We start from the raw sequence: 16491 nt of genomic DNA, 5'->3' as shown, positions 1-16491 counted from the left end.
CCCTGGGCCCGGGCTGCTGGGAATCCAGCCCAAAGGAGATCTCCCCCAGGTCTGTGGGGTGCCACGCTGACCACTCTCTTCAGTGTTCTCCCCTGCAGGGCGAAGGGGCGGGAGGGGCTGGATTGATCCCCCTTCTGACTCTAAGTCTATACTACGCTTTGTCAGTATTTGCTGCTGCTACTGCAGTCTAATCCGGAGGCAAAAAAAAAAAACCTGCAGAGGGGAGGGAGGGGGAAGGAGCAGAATGAACGAGGTCGGTGCCTGGGGGCAGGGCAGCTGGAGGAGGCCCGGTTTTGAAGCCCGGGTGCAGGGAGCATGGCGCTGCCCTCAGGAAAGTCGAGAACCGGGGCACGAGGCCTGGTGTGACCATGGGGGTGTTGTGAGGTCCTGTCAAGACAGCGGTGGAGGACTGCGTGATGACTGGGGTCAGCAACACTCTAGCGCATACTTGAAAGCTGCCAGGAGAGTGAATCCTAAAAGTTAACTCGCTAAGGTGATGGATGGTAACTAGACTTACTGTGGTGATCATTTCACAATGTATACAAATATCTGAATTGTCACCTTGGACACCTGAAACCAATATAACATTATATGTCAATTACACCTCAATTAAAACGTTAAAAAAGACAGTCCTAGGAAAATGTGCCTGCAGCAGTACAGACCAGGGAGAGAGGGCCCTGCGGGATGGAGCTCAGGCCTCTGGGGGAGCCCAGAGAGGACTCCGAGGGTGAGCGTGCAGAGCCTGGGCCCGGCTCCCCATCCGCGTCCTTGGGGCGTTTCAGGGCGATGGTGGCAGCCCAGACCGCACCTGCCTCCTCCCATGACGAGCTGTGAGGGGGCATCTGTGCACGGTGGGCAGCTCTGGGGTGCGAGCTGGTGGAGGGCAGCAGGCAGCGGGCATGGGCGAGGACGGCTCCAGCCATACGTCCTGCTCAGTGTCTGGGAGCTGATCCTTCAAGGACGAACGTACTTTCTGAGGTGGGGAGGATGGGCAGGCCCTTCCACAGAGAGGAAACTGTCTGAACGGGGACTCAGAGACAGGAAAACCCACGCCTGTCAGAAGAGACGGGAGGTCCCTGGGAGGGCAGGCTGGCCAAGGGGGCTCGAAGGGCTTGAGCTGAACCCTGAAGGCCTCCCGGGACATCTTGAGGAGTCTGGACCACGTCCCACGGAGCTGAGAGCCTCTGCCCCCACAGGGCGGTGAAGGCTCAGCTGCGCTTTCAGGAGGATGGGGGGGCGAGGCCGGGCCGGGAGAGGGCTCCACTCACACCTCGAGCACGCGCTGCGGCACACCCGTGCACTGCACACACCACCCCTGGACCCGCACTGGACACACACACACACATGCATCACACCCACCCGTCACGCACACTCCACACCCACAGCCACCAACCCCACACACAGCACCCACACGTGCACGTACCCACCACATCACACGCACCCACATGACACACCACGCGGGCATCGTGCCTCCAGTAAATGCAGGTGGGCACCTGACTCTTGAACAACCTGAAGGAGTAAAACGTAAAAAGCCTGCCGTCTCCGGGGCTGTTGTCGGGCATTCAGACCCTGAATAAGGTCTGGAGCTCCTGAATTTGGGGTGACCTCAGGGAACTCCGGTCTCCATCTCCCATCTGAGCCAGAGGGACTCTGTCTGCCGCCCAGGGAGAGACTGGGCCGGGCCGTGAGGTGCCCCCTCCCCAGCTGGAGCCACAGCCGCTGGTCCTGCTCCCACCCCCTGTTCTCCCTCTGATGCACTTTGGCACCTTCCCGTCTCAGAGGACACGGTCCCCAGAGGGCCCTCTCTCGCCAGTCTCTCAGATAAGCCAGGTTATCTGTCCATCTGCTGGCCACTGACCTCTTTATCTTCTTAGGGCTCTCTTCCTGAAATAACCCGGGGTTATCTTGGCTGCCGGAGCACGCAGGCCTCCTGACAGCCCCCCTCCCAGGGAGAGTGGCCGCTCGTCACGGGCAGCTTTCAACGCCCTTCATCCAGGCCTGAATTCCACACACCACTAGGCCAGACTGCAGACCTTCTGGGAAGGGCTGGCACCTCCACCCCCATCAGATACCACGACTGCAGCCCGGGCTCACGAGAGCACAGGTGGCCTCTCCCTCCCCCCGGGGGAGGGGGTGGTCTGCTGCTCCCTGGTTGTCTCACCCCAGCCCCGGGCAGCTGGACCCTTGTACTTGTAACCCCAGTCATCTGTTCAGAATTGGCAGACCCAGAGCCAAGCTCATCCTCTGCCTAATTCCAAACCTCCCATCTCCGCCACATTTCCATCCACTCAGTCATGTCAAAACTTTCCGAGACTCCTGGATTAAAATCTCAGGCACAGTCCAGCACCCTTCCCATCCTGGTGGCGCACCTCACCAGCACCACAGCCCAAGCCCCGGCCCGCTGCCCTTGCAGGCTGGAGTCCTCGGACAGCTCCCCTGGGTTCTGGATTCCAAGCCCCCTCCACGCAGCTGCCAGACTAACAGTCTTCAATTAACATTTCACCCTGGCACTGCCCTGCTCAAGATCCTTCCATGGCTCCTTAGTAATGGCTGCCTCAAATCTAAACAGATTTGTCTGGCTCAAGGTACACCTCCACTTACCTAACATCACAGCCCACTACTCCGGTTAGGGTTGTCTCTGCTCCTGAGAGGAGGCCAGCCCCCTCTCAGCCCCCTCACACACAGGCTCTTTTGGGCCTCCATGCCTCTACCCGAGCGGACCTGCTGACCAGCAACACCCTTCCGTATCTCCTCCCCCTCGGCAAGACCCTCCCAGTCCCATTTTTTGCTAAGTCCTCTTCAGTGCTTTCCAGTCATTCATTTATTCAGCCAATGTTAATTGAGCCCTTACCTCAAACAAGGCTTTCGCAGACCGGTCTCCCCTCTGAGCTCTAACAGCACAAGTAAAATCTGCCCCAAACCTCTGCACAGAATCCCTTGAGATCTGGCAGGGCATCACCATTACAGGCCTGGAACCCTCCACCAAGTCGCGGGCTCCTTGAAGGCAATACCCAGTCTCCTGCCCCTTGCATGTGCCCTAGACCATGGCTCATAGACTTGGGGACATTACAAGCTGCACGTGGTGGTTGTTTTGTTTCTGTTTGGAGGGCTAGCACAGGATTGTCAGCTTTTTGTTTCATCAGATAAAAATGTCTTTTAATCACCGTGATGTCATAAACAAAAGCACATCTTAACACTCACAAAGTAGCACTAGGAAAGTAGGAAGAATGCCATTCCAGAATAAAGGACAATCCTAGCGGTATGGAAAAATTCACCGCATTTTTCTTCTTCATTTCAGAAATAATCTCAGAATAAAAGGACAGTCCTTTCAAAGGAAGAAATTTAGCAAGCTGAAAAATTCGTTGTTCCTTTTTCTTCAGTTCACAGGGGACGGGTGACTACTTTATCAATGTCCGTTCCAGTGTTTGGGAGCCCCTGTCTACAGCCCCTCGCCAGGTGAGCACAGCTCAAGTGAGTGGAGTGAGGGGTTGATGTCTTTGCTTGGTTGTTGCCTGGAGAAGCCTCCGTGAGTCTCCTCTCACAAGATCCAGCCTGGGAGCCAGGGACATGGCTGGCCGGGCAGTGGTGACCCCACACCCTCAGCTCTGTCTCAGACACAGTGCCTGAGTTTTTGCTCCTCTCTAGGCAGCCAGGTATTGTTGACACTGATTGCATCCCATTCTTGGGCAGTAAAATCCTGGAACCTCAGGGGAGGCAGGTGGGATGGGAGCACCTGGGGTGCTGGATAGGAGAAAAAACAAATAGGTGACAGAAACAGTCACCCACCCAATGGCCTCATGGTTCCAAGCTGGTCAGGAGCAGTGCTGGGGTGAGGCCCCAGAGCCTCTGGCCTCACAGGCCTGGGATGCTGACCTCTCCCTGCCCTGTCCGAGCTGGGTTTCTTCAAGAGAGAAATACAACCGAAACTTTCCATTTCTCAGCCCGGGACCCTCCCACTCCCACCCCAGCCATTTCCATAAAAAGCCACTGCGGCCTCGAGGGGAGAGAGAGAGAATTTTTCCAAAGGATGCATGTGTGTATTGTTGGGAGCAGCAAGCATTTCGGTGAACTCCAGGTCACGGCACAGCCTGACAAATGGCAGGAAGTTCGGGACTTGGGCCTGACATTTTTCGCACAAAGGCCCTACGGCCCAGCCAGGTGAGCTGGGCCTGGGGACGGACACGGGGCCACCGCCCAGCATTTCCTGCCCTTTGTTGGCCCATGTGACAGCCTTCCCGGCGCTTGAAACGGCCTTTCTTTTGTGCCTGACTCCTGTTCTTTATTTATGGAGAGGAGCGTCTCGATATAGAAACGGGTGGGCCCCGAGTCGGCAGCAGGATGTGGGAATGCAGACTGGCAGCATGCCCACCAACAGGGGCAGGATCGTCGAGTTAAAATAACGTGGCCGTACACTCCCGGTAATAAGCCTGGCTGGCATTTATCTGCCTGAGGAGACGCTGCACAGGCTCTGCTGGGATCAGGAGGATCCCAGGGGATCCGTTTCGGGGGATCAGGAGTCTGCCCGTCCATTAGCCCGCCTGTCGGCACCACACTTTGGCTCTCCTGCCTGGGCTGCCTTCGCTGATCGTGAGTCAGTTCTGCCCGGCCCGACCCTCCAAGTCAGTGTGGGCTCCTAGAAGGAAGGGACCCTTCCTTCTCCCCACAGGGAAACCTTTCCTGTCAGCTTCATCGGGATTAGACTCCTCTCCAGACAGCTGGCCGTGTGTCTGTGGGCATCGGTTCCCCAGGGGACCTCCGTAAGCTCCCGACCTTTTCTTCATGGTCATCGTTTAAGATGGAATTCTTTCTAAAAGGAATCACGCACTCCTGGTGCTTCAGAAGACTTGGAACAGAATTTGAGTTTTTCTTGGGAACTCGGGGTCTTGGTTAGGAACCCTGTGTGAGCAGTAGAAAGGACCCCGGGCCAGGTAGCACCAGGAGAGCTGAGTGCCATTCCTCACCCTGCCTGGCTAGCTGTGCAACCTTAAGCAAGTTCCTTCACCTCTCTGGCTCTCGGAGGTTGGCCTGATGACACCGAGTGTTCATCTTAATTCTCATGCTCTGTGGTTCCATTTGTTTTGTACCATGTGGTCCTACAGTGATGTCAATACAAAAGTTACTGAGGTACATAAGGCCGTTTATCCCACACAGGAAATCAGAGCTGACTTTTAGTTCTCGTCACCATTTTTGGTAGATTTCTTTCTGGTCTACCTTGTTTGAAAAAAAAAAAGGAGGGGACTTCCCTGGCGGTCCAGTGGTTAAGACTCCACGCTTCCACTGCAGGGTTCGATCCCTGGTTGGGGAACTAAGATCCGACATCCTGCGCGGGGTGGCCAAAAAAAAAAAAAAAGGTAGCCTAAAGGCTAATTTTAGACCACTGTTTACAGACCCACCAGTAGCAGCAACTCTTAGCCTTTCAAGTTCATGACTTCTTAATCTGCTAGAACTATGTGTAAATGAAGAATTAAGAGGCTCAGAGTAAATATACAAATGCATATGTGTACTTTATGACATATTTCTGATAATCAGTGAATTTTTTTTCCTTCCTTGACTATTCCAGAGGGATGACGTTATCAGAAAGGTGAAACCTGGAACAGTGAGGTACTTCTGTGCCTTTCTATATATTCCTATGGTGCCTTCAGGGAACATAGCAGAAGTTCAATATATTCTTGTTGAACAAGATAACCTCCCCTTCTACTCAAAATTCACCTAGAATAAAAGTCTGCCTCATCCAAGTTTATTTCTGAGCTAAAGTGTGGGGGGCAAACTGGCCTGGCCTGGCCTGCATGTTTGTTTGACAAAATCCTACTCCTCCTGCTTCCTACAAAACAGAGTGTCCCCTCTCTTCCTCATGGCCTCCTTCTTCCTCTTACGTGGACCCCATCCCATCACTCCCCCAGAAGGAAAGGCATGAGGCACTAATTAGATTTTGACCCTCCTCAGAGTGAGATTTGGAAAATCTGGACATTTCTAGAGGCCACACAGAGAACCTCTAGGGAGGCAGAGCTCTAAAAATGATAATTAACATTTGCATAGACTTCAAAATGTACAGAGCACTTTTCCTTACTATATTTCACTTAGTCAGCCCTCCAGTCCTGAGGTGGTATCGCCTGCACGTGGCAGATTAACTGAGACCAGCTGCAGCTGAGTGATTTTGCAGGATTAATTTGGAAGCCCGGGGCTTTTCCCAGTGTATCCAAACTTTTTGGTGGAAGGGCTACAGGGATGGTGAGAGTTGGCGTTGGGGGTCACCTTCTTCCAAAGGGGAAAGACAGTTATCTTTGAGTAGAGAGGGAGGTGAGGAGGAGGCGGGAGGGGGTGAGCACATGTCCCCAAGAAGACAAGAGCTTCCCCACTAGAATAAGGCAGTTTCTGGTGGATTCAGCACATTTCTTTGCCCTCAGGGTACGCTGGGAAGAACCCGGGCTTTGGGATCAGAAGATCAGAAGACATGGGCAGGACCTTGAACTCTTCCCTTCACAGGGAAAATTAAACTCTCTGATCTCCCTGTCAGTTCTGTCCTCTGCCAAAGGAGAATGGTAACAATAACACCACCACCCCTACCGATGCAACAGCAGTGGGGAGAATACCTGCTCCCAGCCCTCCTCACAAGGTATACGTGAGGATCGAGGTGAGCTGAGCACGTGGAGATGCTCTTACAACACAAACCATAATATTCTGGCGGGTTGTCTTGTTTTCATTCATTCCACAGATACTTATTGAACATCTACCATGCTCTGGGCTCTGAGGTAGGCCCTGAGGATTCAATGATGAAAAAAAAAAAAAATGGTACCCATGACACGTGTCCCTGTGGGTCTGTCTACTGTACCCCTTACTGCCCCTGCTTTGGTCCTGCTAGCTATGGAACAGTGCAGGCCACCTCTTTAGGCATCAGGGTCCTTATGTGATGTAGGAATTAAGTGACTTCATTTATATGAAGTGTCTACATCTAATACCGTGCCTGTCACAGAAGGAGCGAACACTCTGTAATCATTTTCTCCAGAAGTGCCCTTTAATGTCACATCTCTCTCTAAACAAGAAGACTAGGATTCTTGTGCCCTGAGCTTAGTCACCAGCTAAAAGACTTCCCTTTGCCCGCACCACCACCCCCAACCCCATCAATGCAAGTGAAGGCAGCCGTCTGAACTCTGATGCATTCGTTCAGTCTTGGGTGTGTGTGTGTGTGTATGTATGTTCTTTGTGCCTTACATCTCCAAATAGAACACGGTTCCTGGCAGGTAGACACTCACTCAACCAGCCTCTTCTCCTCCCCCCGGGGAACCGGAAGGGACAGGCAAGCTGTCCATCTTACCAAGTCAGTGAGAAATCCCTCCCAACTCTAGTTCTATCGACTTTCTTTCTGGCTCACTACTGAAGTGTGAAGTGTTCTGACAGCACAGCAAGGAAGTGTCAGGAAGTTCCTGCGACACTGAAGGTGAACGCAGGATAATTTAATAATCTAAGGAACATCTGCTACTCTGTTTTCTCAGACACAACGAGTCCAGGGGTAAAAATGGGCCACAGAGACTATAAACGGGCCAGTATTTTCCTGGCTCCCTGCTCCCAGGACCCACCCTCCTGGAGTCCCAGTCTATAACTAGGGAGCCTGCCATGTAAGAACACAGCTCTCCAGTCTGGCCGCCCGACGTCCTTACCACCTGCCCTGGTGCCGGCCCAGATGGCACCTTTGTGCTAATTAGGAGAGGGCCCTCATGTTCCGGGCAGGTCACGCCCACACCGGCTTAACTTCCCAGGCTACACGGTAGCCCTCCAGGTTCCTGCCGGGATGGCCGCTGCTCCACGCTGTTGATGCTGCCGCCGACCGTGCTGTTCTCTGCCCCGATGGAGCCTCTGGCCATCGCAGCCTGGCCCACTGAGGCTTCCTGCTCTCTCGGTGCCTATGTCTCTTTTTGCCTTTATTTTCTTTGTGATTCAGCCCCCTCTGTATGGGAGCTGGGCCACAGCACAGCCTTGGAAACAGATACTTGCTGGCCTCAGAATTGAAACTTCTCTCTGGCCTTGGCCTGTTGTTCTAGAACCTGAGAGATGTGCATGATTCTATCCTTCCTTAGGACCAGTTTCCTGCCAGGAGGCTCCTGGACTCTCACGCAGGTAAAGGCCTCTCTTTATTAGACCTGGGTCCTAGTGGAGACACAGGCTGACTACCGGCAAAGCCAGGCTCAGAGTCTCTAGGGCTTTAGTCTAACTGCCTTCGATGCCTGCAGACCCACCTGTAGTGCCTCTGTTGAATCCCTACTGTGATAGATAGGTCCTCCTGGGGCCATCCATATGATCTTTTAAATGGCTTTCACTGCTAGAAAGTTCTTCCTATGTTCATTTGACAAATCTTTATAGAAGCCATTCCTAAGTCCCAGACCCAGCCCTTTATTCTGGGGACAGGCCAGATGGGGTCTCTGCTCACACAGAGCTTAAGTTTAAGTTGGGCTGGGTGGGGGGGGGGGGTAGAAAACACAGAGCATACAAATGATAATGAGATGGTTGAAGAAAACCCGAGCTGCACAATGAGGAAACTCCAGGGGGCAGAGGGTGGTGCCTCTGAGTATCTTCAGGGTGGAGACCTGGGGACCAGAGGGGTCAGCCATGGAGATGGTGAGGGCAGAGGCTCCCAGGGCAGAAGAGCAAGGGTGGGAAAGAAGGCCAGTGGGGCTGGAGCAGGCACTGGGAATGGACCTCTGCCTCCACTACACGAAGGAGGTAGGAGAGGTGGAAGGAAAGAAATGGGGACTCAGTCCTCACTTTACAAGAAATCCTTCCTTTTTAGAGCAAAAGCTGCCACCACCTCTACCAGCAACACAAACCTTCCGTCATCACCCCCACTCCCTCACGTGCAGCCACTTCTCACCTCTCACCTGCGGATCCTTCTGCCCAGCACGCCCTTCCACCCCACCCTTCAGGCCCTGGAAAACTCCTCCTCAACCGATGAGATCCCGCTCAAAATTTCCTTCCTCTGAGAAGCTTTCCCAGACTCCCGCCTGCAGGCCGAGGTGACCGCTCTTCCCTGTCCTCCGAGGAGCTTTGTCCCCTCTGCTGGATGCTGAGAGAGTGGGCTCAGGAGGCAGACCCAGTCAGGTTCCACCGCACCAGCTGTGTGATGTGGGGTATTCATTTCCTAGGGCTGCTCTAACAGAGGACCACAAACTGGGTGGCTTATTTTTATTTCTTGTCTCACAGTTCTGGAGGCCGGAAGTCTGAAATCAGGGTGTTGGCAACGCTGATTCTTTCTGGGGACTCTAGGGAAAACCTGTCCATGCCTCTCAAGTAGCTTCTGGTGATGGCTGGTGGCCTTGGCCTTCCTTGGCTGGTAGACACATGACTCCAATCTCTGCCTCCACCTTCACCTGCAGTCTTCTCCCTGTGTGTCTATCTTCACCTGGTGCTCTCCTCTCTCTCTCCTCTTCTTAAAAGTATACCAGCCATATGGGATTAAGGGCCCACCTATTCCAGTGTGAACTCATTTTAACTTACCTACATCTGCAACGACCCTATTTCCAAATAAGGTTGCATTCTCAGATACTGGGGATTAGGACTTCAACATATGTTTTTGGAGAACACAATTCAACCTATAGCACCTGGGTTAAGTTTAAACTGTTTCCTCCTCTCTAAAACACATTAAAAAAGGATCTTCTGGGGCTTCCCTGGTGGCGCAGTGGTTAAGAATCCACCTGCCAATGCAGGGCACACGGGTTCGAGCCCTGGTCTGGGAAGATCCCACATGCCACGGAGCAACTGAGCCCGTGTGCCACAACTACTGAAGTCCACGTGCCTAGAGCCCGTGCTCCGCAACAAGAGAAGCCACTGAAATGAGAAGCCCGTGCACTGCAATAAAGAGTAGCCCCCGCTCGCCGCAACTAGAGAAAGCCCGCGCGCAGCAGCAAAGACCCAATGCAGCCAAAAATAAATAAAATAAATAAATTTATTTAAAAAAAAAGAAAAGGATCTTCCTTCTAACACGAAGATTAAATGAGCTAATGGGTATCTAAGGCTTGCCATGGCACATAATAAACCTTCAAAAAGGTAGCTGCTAATGTTAATAATAGCTGGCCAGTCCATTATGAGTTCTTCCAGGTAGACGTCATGTCTTATCCCTTTTTCTTTTTAATCCTCAGTATCTAGCACAAAGTTTGTGGCTCAAAAATTTTTGCTGTCTGAATGAGCTGCTTCCATTTTAAAGGCAAGGTTAAGGTCAAGGGAGTGATTTTGAACATCTCTGTCCCCATCAAAGAAAATGTATTGGGAGCATTAGGCAATGGTTCAAACTTTCTTGGATGAGTGTTCAATGAGCTCTGGATGTCTAAAAGTCATCTCAAAATTTATTATATTATTAAATCAAAAAAATGCCTCCAAATGATTATCTCAGAATATCTTCAAATTATTCTCAAAAAGCCTTTTTAAAAAAATTCTATGAGGGGCAGAAAGAAATATTGTTAATTAATCTTTTAATTAGTGCTTATCATACACAATATATGTCCTAGGGAAACCTTATGAGGTGGCAATGCTGTGTTTTTCATGTGCTGCCTGTACATTTTATGATTCACTGGGGCCCTCTGTGTAATCGATACGATCGGTACATTTACATACACTTGTAAAACGCTTTGGAGCATAATGTTATTGTTTTAAGTGATTATAAAGGTTTATGGTTCTTTGCTCTTATGACATCTCCAGTCATATCTGTGTCTTTTGAGGCCAAGTCTTTATTTCAGAATGTAACCTCCAACTGCAGCATTATTTTTATGGAGAAAATGTGATTTGCTTCACAATGACTCACTTTATGGTTAGTTTCCAGGGACAGAAAGTAGAGAAAAGTGATGAATTCTCTTTTAAAACTTAAGTCCACCCCACCTGCTCCCTTTACCTCCCTATCCCTCACTCCCCACCCCAGCCTGTCTCTGGGTGCAGGCTGGATTAAGTGAAATAGGATGCATCTCAACCCTAGGCCAAGTGGGAGCTCTTTTTGAGCAGGATTCAAGGTTTCTGTTATGTTCATCTTGAGGTCCAGTTCCTATCACATACTGGGCTTAGTAAATGTTGGATTTTAATTTATGGCCTGCTATATTATTGAATATCCCGGGCAAAGTCAATCCATAAAAAACATATATAATACATATTAGGCATATATTACATAATTTACCTATGATATATATATATATAGCTAATATATTTGTATAGCTAATATATACTTAACGCATATACACATATATGTAATATATATTATAGCGAAAACATGTTATTTTTTTCTTGCATAAGATATCTCTGGAAAAATACAAAAGAAAGGAATAACATTGGTGGCCTGTGGGGAGGAGTATGAGTGGCTGGGGGACTGGGTGAGGGGAGTAGTCACTATACTCCATTTAGACTTTTTGAATCATGTGAATTGTTACCCATTCCAAAAAATGTTTTAAGTTCATCTATGTCCAGAATCGATAGCTAGATATGCATTAAAAAAAAATATATATATATATATATTTATTTATTTGGCTGCCCCGGGTCTTAGTTGCGGCATGCAGGATATTCGTTGCCACATGTGGGATCTTTGTTGCTGCGGGCGGGATCTTTAGTTGCGGCGTGCATGCGGGATCTAGTTCCCTGACCAGGGATCGAACCCGGGCCCCCTGCATTGGGAGCGCGGAGTCTTAACCACTGGACCACCAGGGAAGTCCATAGATATGCATTTTTTGCCCTTGCTGATGTGTCTCTTCATAAAGCCATATGTTAAGGGTGCACAAAGGATTTCCCAGTTATATCATAAACTTCTAAAAGTCTAGGATTACCACTTTCACTCATTCTTTACCCTCCAAGAACCCAACTAAGTGTGCTTCTCGCCCTGGTCCCCAGAATTTCTTCAGACAGTTGCCACCACCTTAGTGTTCATCATTGTTTCAATCAGTGAACATTAGTGGAGGCTCTTCTAGGAGATGGGGAGGCGGCAATGGATATAAGGTGACATCCTCCCTCTAAAGCAAGGGCAGAGGTGCGGGCGTAGGTGGGACGGACTCAGGTGCCACCATTTATCATAGTTTGGCAAAAGCCCAACGATGGTACGAATAAAGTGCCTCAGGGGAGAAAAACTCAGAACACAGACTTCATAGATGGGGCGCTTTTGAGCTGAGCCTTGAAGAATAGAGGATGGTCTGGTAGAAACAGCTTTCACTGGAGGGGCGCATCTCTTCCCACTAGCTGAGCAGAATGGTTAAGAGCACGTGCAGTTGACTGCTCGGGGTTTTGAAGCCAAGCCCTGCCACTTACTAGCTGTCTGCCTCTGGGCAAGTTATTAATGTTGTTTTCTTGAATATAAAATAGGAAGAAAATAGTTCCTTCCTCACAGGTTTGTTGCAAAACATTAAATTAGAGGCTGCTTGCAAAGTACTTCAAACACGGCCTGGCACAAAGTAAGTGCTCAGCAAACCTTAGCTATATAATTATAATTACTGAGTTTACCTGGCGCAGGAAGAAGACATCTTCAAGGACTGAGTCCCGGGTTAGAAATCTGGGCAGTTCCAGGCTTGCTGACTCCCAGTGGCCAGAGGAGCCCCATGTGTTCAGTGTCTTATAGTTCCCAAGGAAAACCTCGCTGCCTTGGGGGGATTTTTGGTTTCAAAAGTGGAGAGGGAAACGCTGATGGGTTACTGGAGGGAAATGAGGAGACTGAGCTTGGGGGTGGTCCTCAGTGTTGAGGCCTGGGGCTTGGGAATGTGGGGCATTGGGCAGAAGGGGGAAGCCTAGGAGCCTAGGTCTGTGTATTCAGTAACAGTTGGAAGACAGCACTCAACAGCTGCAGAGACAATGCAGTCTTTTGGTGCTGCACAAGGTGATTGCTATAGAAAGGCACCCTTAGTCATCAGAAGGTGAAAGGGTATGATTTTTGTGAAAGATGGACCCCAGGGAGATGTTCTGACTAACCTTGGGCCCAGGCTTTCCTCTGAAGAGTCTGAACTATTTTACCCAGTAAGCTCACAGCCTAGATACAGCTCAGAGGCCAGGACTCCTTGGACACAGCGACTGTGAGAGCCTTCCTGAGAGGAGAGGGAAGCTGTGAAATTCACTCTCCCGGGACTCCCTATGAAAGGGAGGGGAGAAAGCTGCTTCATTCAGAAGCAACTAGGTACAGTCCTACCCTGAGACAGAGGGATGAACCTCTGGGTTTTGGCCCTCACACCCTCCTACATCCGTCACTGTCTCTGGGTCTAGGGGTTGGACCCAGGGCTCTGCTAAAAACAGCACAGAAAGTGCATCTATAAACTGTCCCCCAAAGGTTCAAAGGTTTAAAACAATCTTGAGGCGCTCCATGATATAACATGGGGTGTTCATTCCTGGAGTTAAAATGATTTGCCACATCAACCTGTGCAAAGTCCAGGAGAGACTGATTGAATAATAATAATGAGAAATAGCTACAAAGAGGTTTGTATTTTAATGAGAAATAGCTACAAAGGTTTGTATTTTTCAAACTGCAACAACTTTTGCCTCCAGAGTTTCCAAGCGACTCTGGAAAGGAGTTAGGGCTGATATTTTCCTCCCATTTTGCAGATAAGGAAACTAACACTTCCTGATCAGAGAGTTTCCTGATATCATGAGCTAGTTGATGATAAAACAAAGAATAGAAATACAATTTTTGTTTTAAAATTATCTCTGGAATTTGATTCATTTATCCAACCTGTCTTTATTGAGTACCTACTGTGGCCAGGCACCGTGCTAGGCGCTGGGATGTAAGAGTGATCACAGAGAGTGCAGCTGGGGAGCCCAGAACTGCACACAGAGACATAAATCTAGAAGTGCACGAAGCACCCCTGCTATGAAGGAAGAGGACTCAGGAGAGCACTCTTTAAACTCTAGGATTCTCTGAACCTGGGATGTTAGTCAAGCCTCCGAATAAATGATTGTCAGGATTCTTTCCAATTTGAGCAGAGGGGTTTGCACTGTCTCCCTGCTGCACGGCGCAGACCCTACAACCCCGGCTGTGCACTCTGAGTGTGTAAGTGTTATCAGAATGCTCTGGTAACAGGGGGAGAACAATGCTTCAGAGGTTGATGAGGTCATGGGAACCTCCAGAGCTACATCCCAGCCCCGCCGTTCGTCCATATCTGGCCAGCTTGTTTATCTTTGCAGGTCTTCAACCCTGTCCCTGTAGTCTTAGTCACCTCTTTAGCAAGGAAGAAGGACACCTGGGCTAGATACCTTCCTCCTGGATCTACGTCCCTGTAAATGGAGTGTGTCCCCCAAGAGCAGAAATAATAATGGGGTTGGATAAACCTGGGTTTTATGAATCAAGCTACCAGGAAGACTGAATAAAAACCTTTAACAAATACCAACCAGTTAAAGCAGTTTAGAAGATCCTTCGGAATGAGAAAGAGACAGTTGGGGAGCAGTGGTATAAAAACACTGTGGGTGGTACAGCAATTCTGACTTTTGCAGATGGAGCAAGCAGCCCAGAGACGTGAAGAATCTGGTGATTAAATGAAAAGTTCTTGCACGTGTTTAACTTAAATGCAGGGCGTGGTCTACGGCTCATGCGTATTGTATAATGAGGTTTCAGTAACTGAAAACTGTAAGGCTAAATCCATGCCAATTTTTATTTGAATTGGGCAGGCTTTCTGGGGGTACAGGGAGTGTGGGTTTTGACAAGTGTAGGAGGGGTCGCGTGGTGAACCAATCATTTCCTGAATTGAGGAAAACACTAGTCGCCTGCTACATCTGCACTGTATGTTTTAGATTGCTCCTAGGGACAGATATTTCATCTTAACTAATGTTTATGAGACACAGCAGGCAAAATTATAGTGCAATAAATATCACTATTCATTCACGTATTTATTCACTCTCTGAATAGTGTGATGATTTTAGGAGTCAGGCTGCTGGATTTGAATCCTGACTCCACTACTTAATATCTGTGTGATTTTAGGCCAGTGACTTAATTTCTGTGAATGCCTCAGTTTCCTTATCAATAAAATGGGATACATAACGGCACCTCACGAGGTTGCTGAAAAGACTAAATGAGGCTGTGCACGTAAAACCCCTAGCTCAGTGCTAGCACATGTGGTAAGGATCAACAAACTCTAGATATTACTCACATTGTTTTTGTTATCAAAAGCCAACTTCAGCCATGCTGAGTATAGAATTGACACACAAATAAAGTGAGGTTCTTGCCCTCAAAGAAAGAACTCATGGTGTATGTGTATATAACTAACAAATAACATGTGAAATTAGACAGCGAATTAAGGTACTAACTCTAGGCCAGGGGAACAAAGAGGAGGAAGTGATTATGACCTGAGAGGTGGGGAACAGATCTGAATAGCCTGCACCAAATCTGAGCCTTCAAACACTGACAGGTGGAAAGTAGGTTAATCCAGGCACAAGGAGAAGCAAAGGCAAAGACTTGAGCATGACAGTGAGTGTCACAGTTGAATCTAAAGAGCCTTCTCCCTCTCGGTGGGAGAAGATGAAAAGGTTAGTTGGGGCCAGAATTTGGAAGCCTTGAATGCTGGGTTTAGGAATTTGGGCAACAGGAAAGCAGACAAGAGCTTGAACAGGTGAGGGACAGGATCTATCACATCTGATTCCAAGGATAACACTCTGGTGGCAGGTGGAGGGAAGGCAGGAGAGGAGGGAGGAGACAAGATGCTGAACCAGGGACCGCCAAGGGTACAAAGCAGAACTAGATACAGCTCCTTCCTCAAGGAGCTCGGGGCTTATGGGGGAAATTAGACACACACAGGTCAACATCCTGAGAGGAGGGACATGAAAAAAGCGACATCTACCTTCAGGTGGATGCAGGGAAATAAGGTGTTTATTTCCTCATCTGCAAAATGGATTAACGGTAATATATTTACCTCTCCGCATTGTATGAGGATTAAATCATGTGAGGAAAGTAGTGTTTAGCACATGCCCAGAATACAGGCAAAGCTCCAAGCAATCCTACTCAAGCACACATTCTGGTCCTGGTCGGCCTCCAGGTAGAAGAAGTTAACTGCGTGCTGTTTTATTGCACCGAGCAGAGGACTTAGCAGGAGGGGGAAGGATGGTCAGGGGTTAAGTGGGAGATGAGACTGGAAAGCAGATTGGGCACACGGATCAGGAAGACTGAACCAAAACCCATGCCCTGGGCTTCTTTTATTTCAACTTAATTAGGAATTGATTGTTATCTCCCTCCCCCAGCCCCATCTCCACTGCACATCACCTTTTGTTCCTGCCGTGGGACCTGTGGCTTTTTGACCCAGCTGCGTGAGTGTGGATACTTCATGCCCAGGCCATGGGCTATGTTAGAACAGTGGCTGGAGTTCTAGACAGGATCTGGAACCAATGCTGTTTACCAGCTGTGTGAGCGGGAACACGTGAGTTCAACTCTCCAGGCCTCAGTTTTCTTCCCATGAGATGAGGGTGTTGGGCCCATGATCTGGACCATCCACTGAGCCCCAGGCTGTCTCTGAATCTGAGGTGTTTGGGAATCCCGAAGATCATGGTTAGGTGCTAAGCCCTGTCTCG

The 16491-nt window shown here is 49.5% G+C and overlaps 1 long non-coding RNA gene across 1 annotated transcript; it reads left to right on the top strand.

The window, feature by feature from the left end:
* Nucleotides 1–2116: 2116 nt before the first annotated feature.
* LOC309632105 lies at nucleotides 2117–5685 on the top strand. The gene is made up of 2 exons (XR_014246733.1): nucleotides 2117–4587; nucleotides 5561–5685. It is a non-coding gene; the product is annotated as an uncharacterized lncRNA (long non-coding RNA).
* Nucleotides 5686–16491: the final 10806 nt, after the last annotated feature.

Source organism: Balaenoptera borealis, assembly GCF_965194805.1.
Source record: "Balaenoptera borealis genome assembly, chromosome: 7".
Taxonomy (NCBI): domain Eukaryota; kingdom Metazoa; phylum Chordata; class Mammalia; order Artiodactyla; family Balaenopteridae; genus Balaenoptera; species Balaenoptera borealis.
Note: the sequence above shows the minus strand (reverse complement) of the source record. Positions and strands in the feature narration are given on the sequence as shown.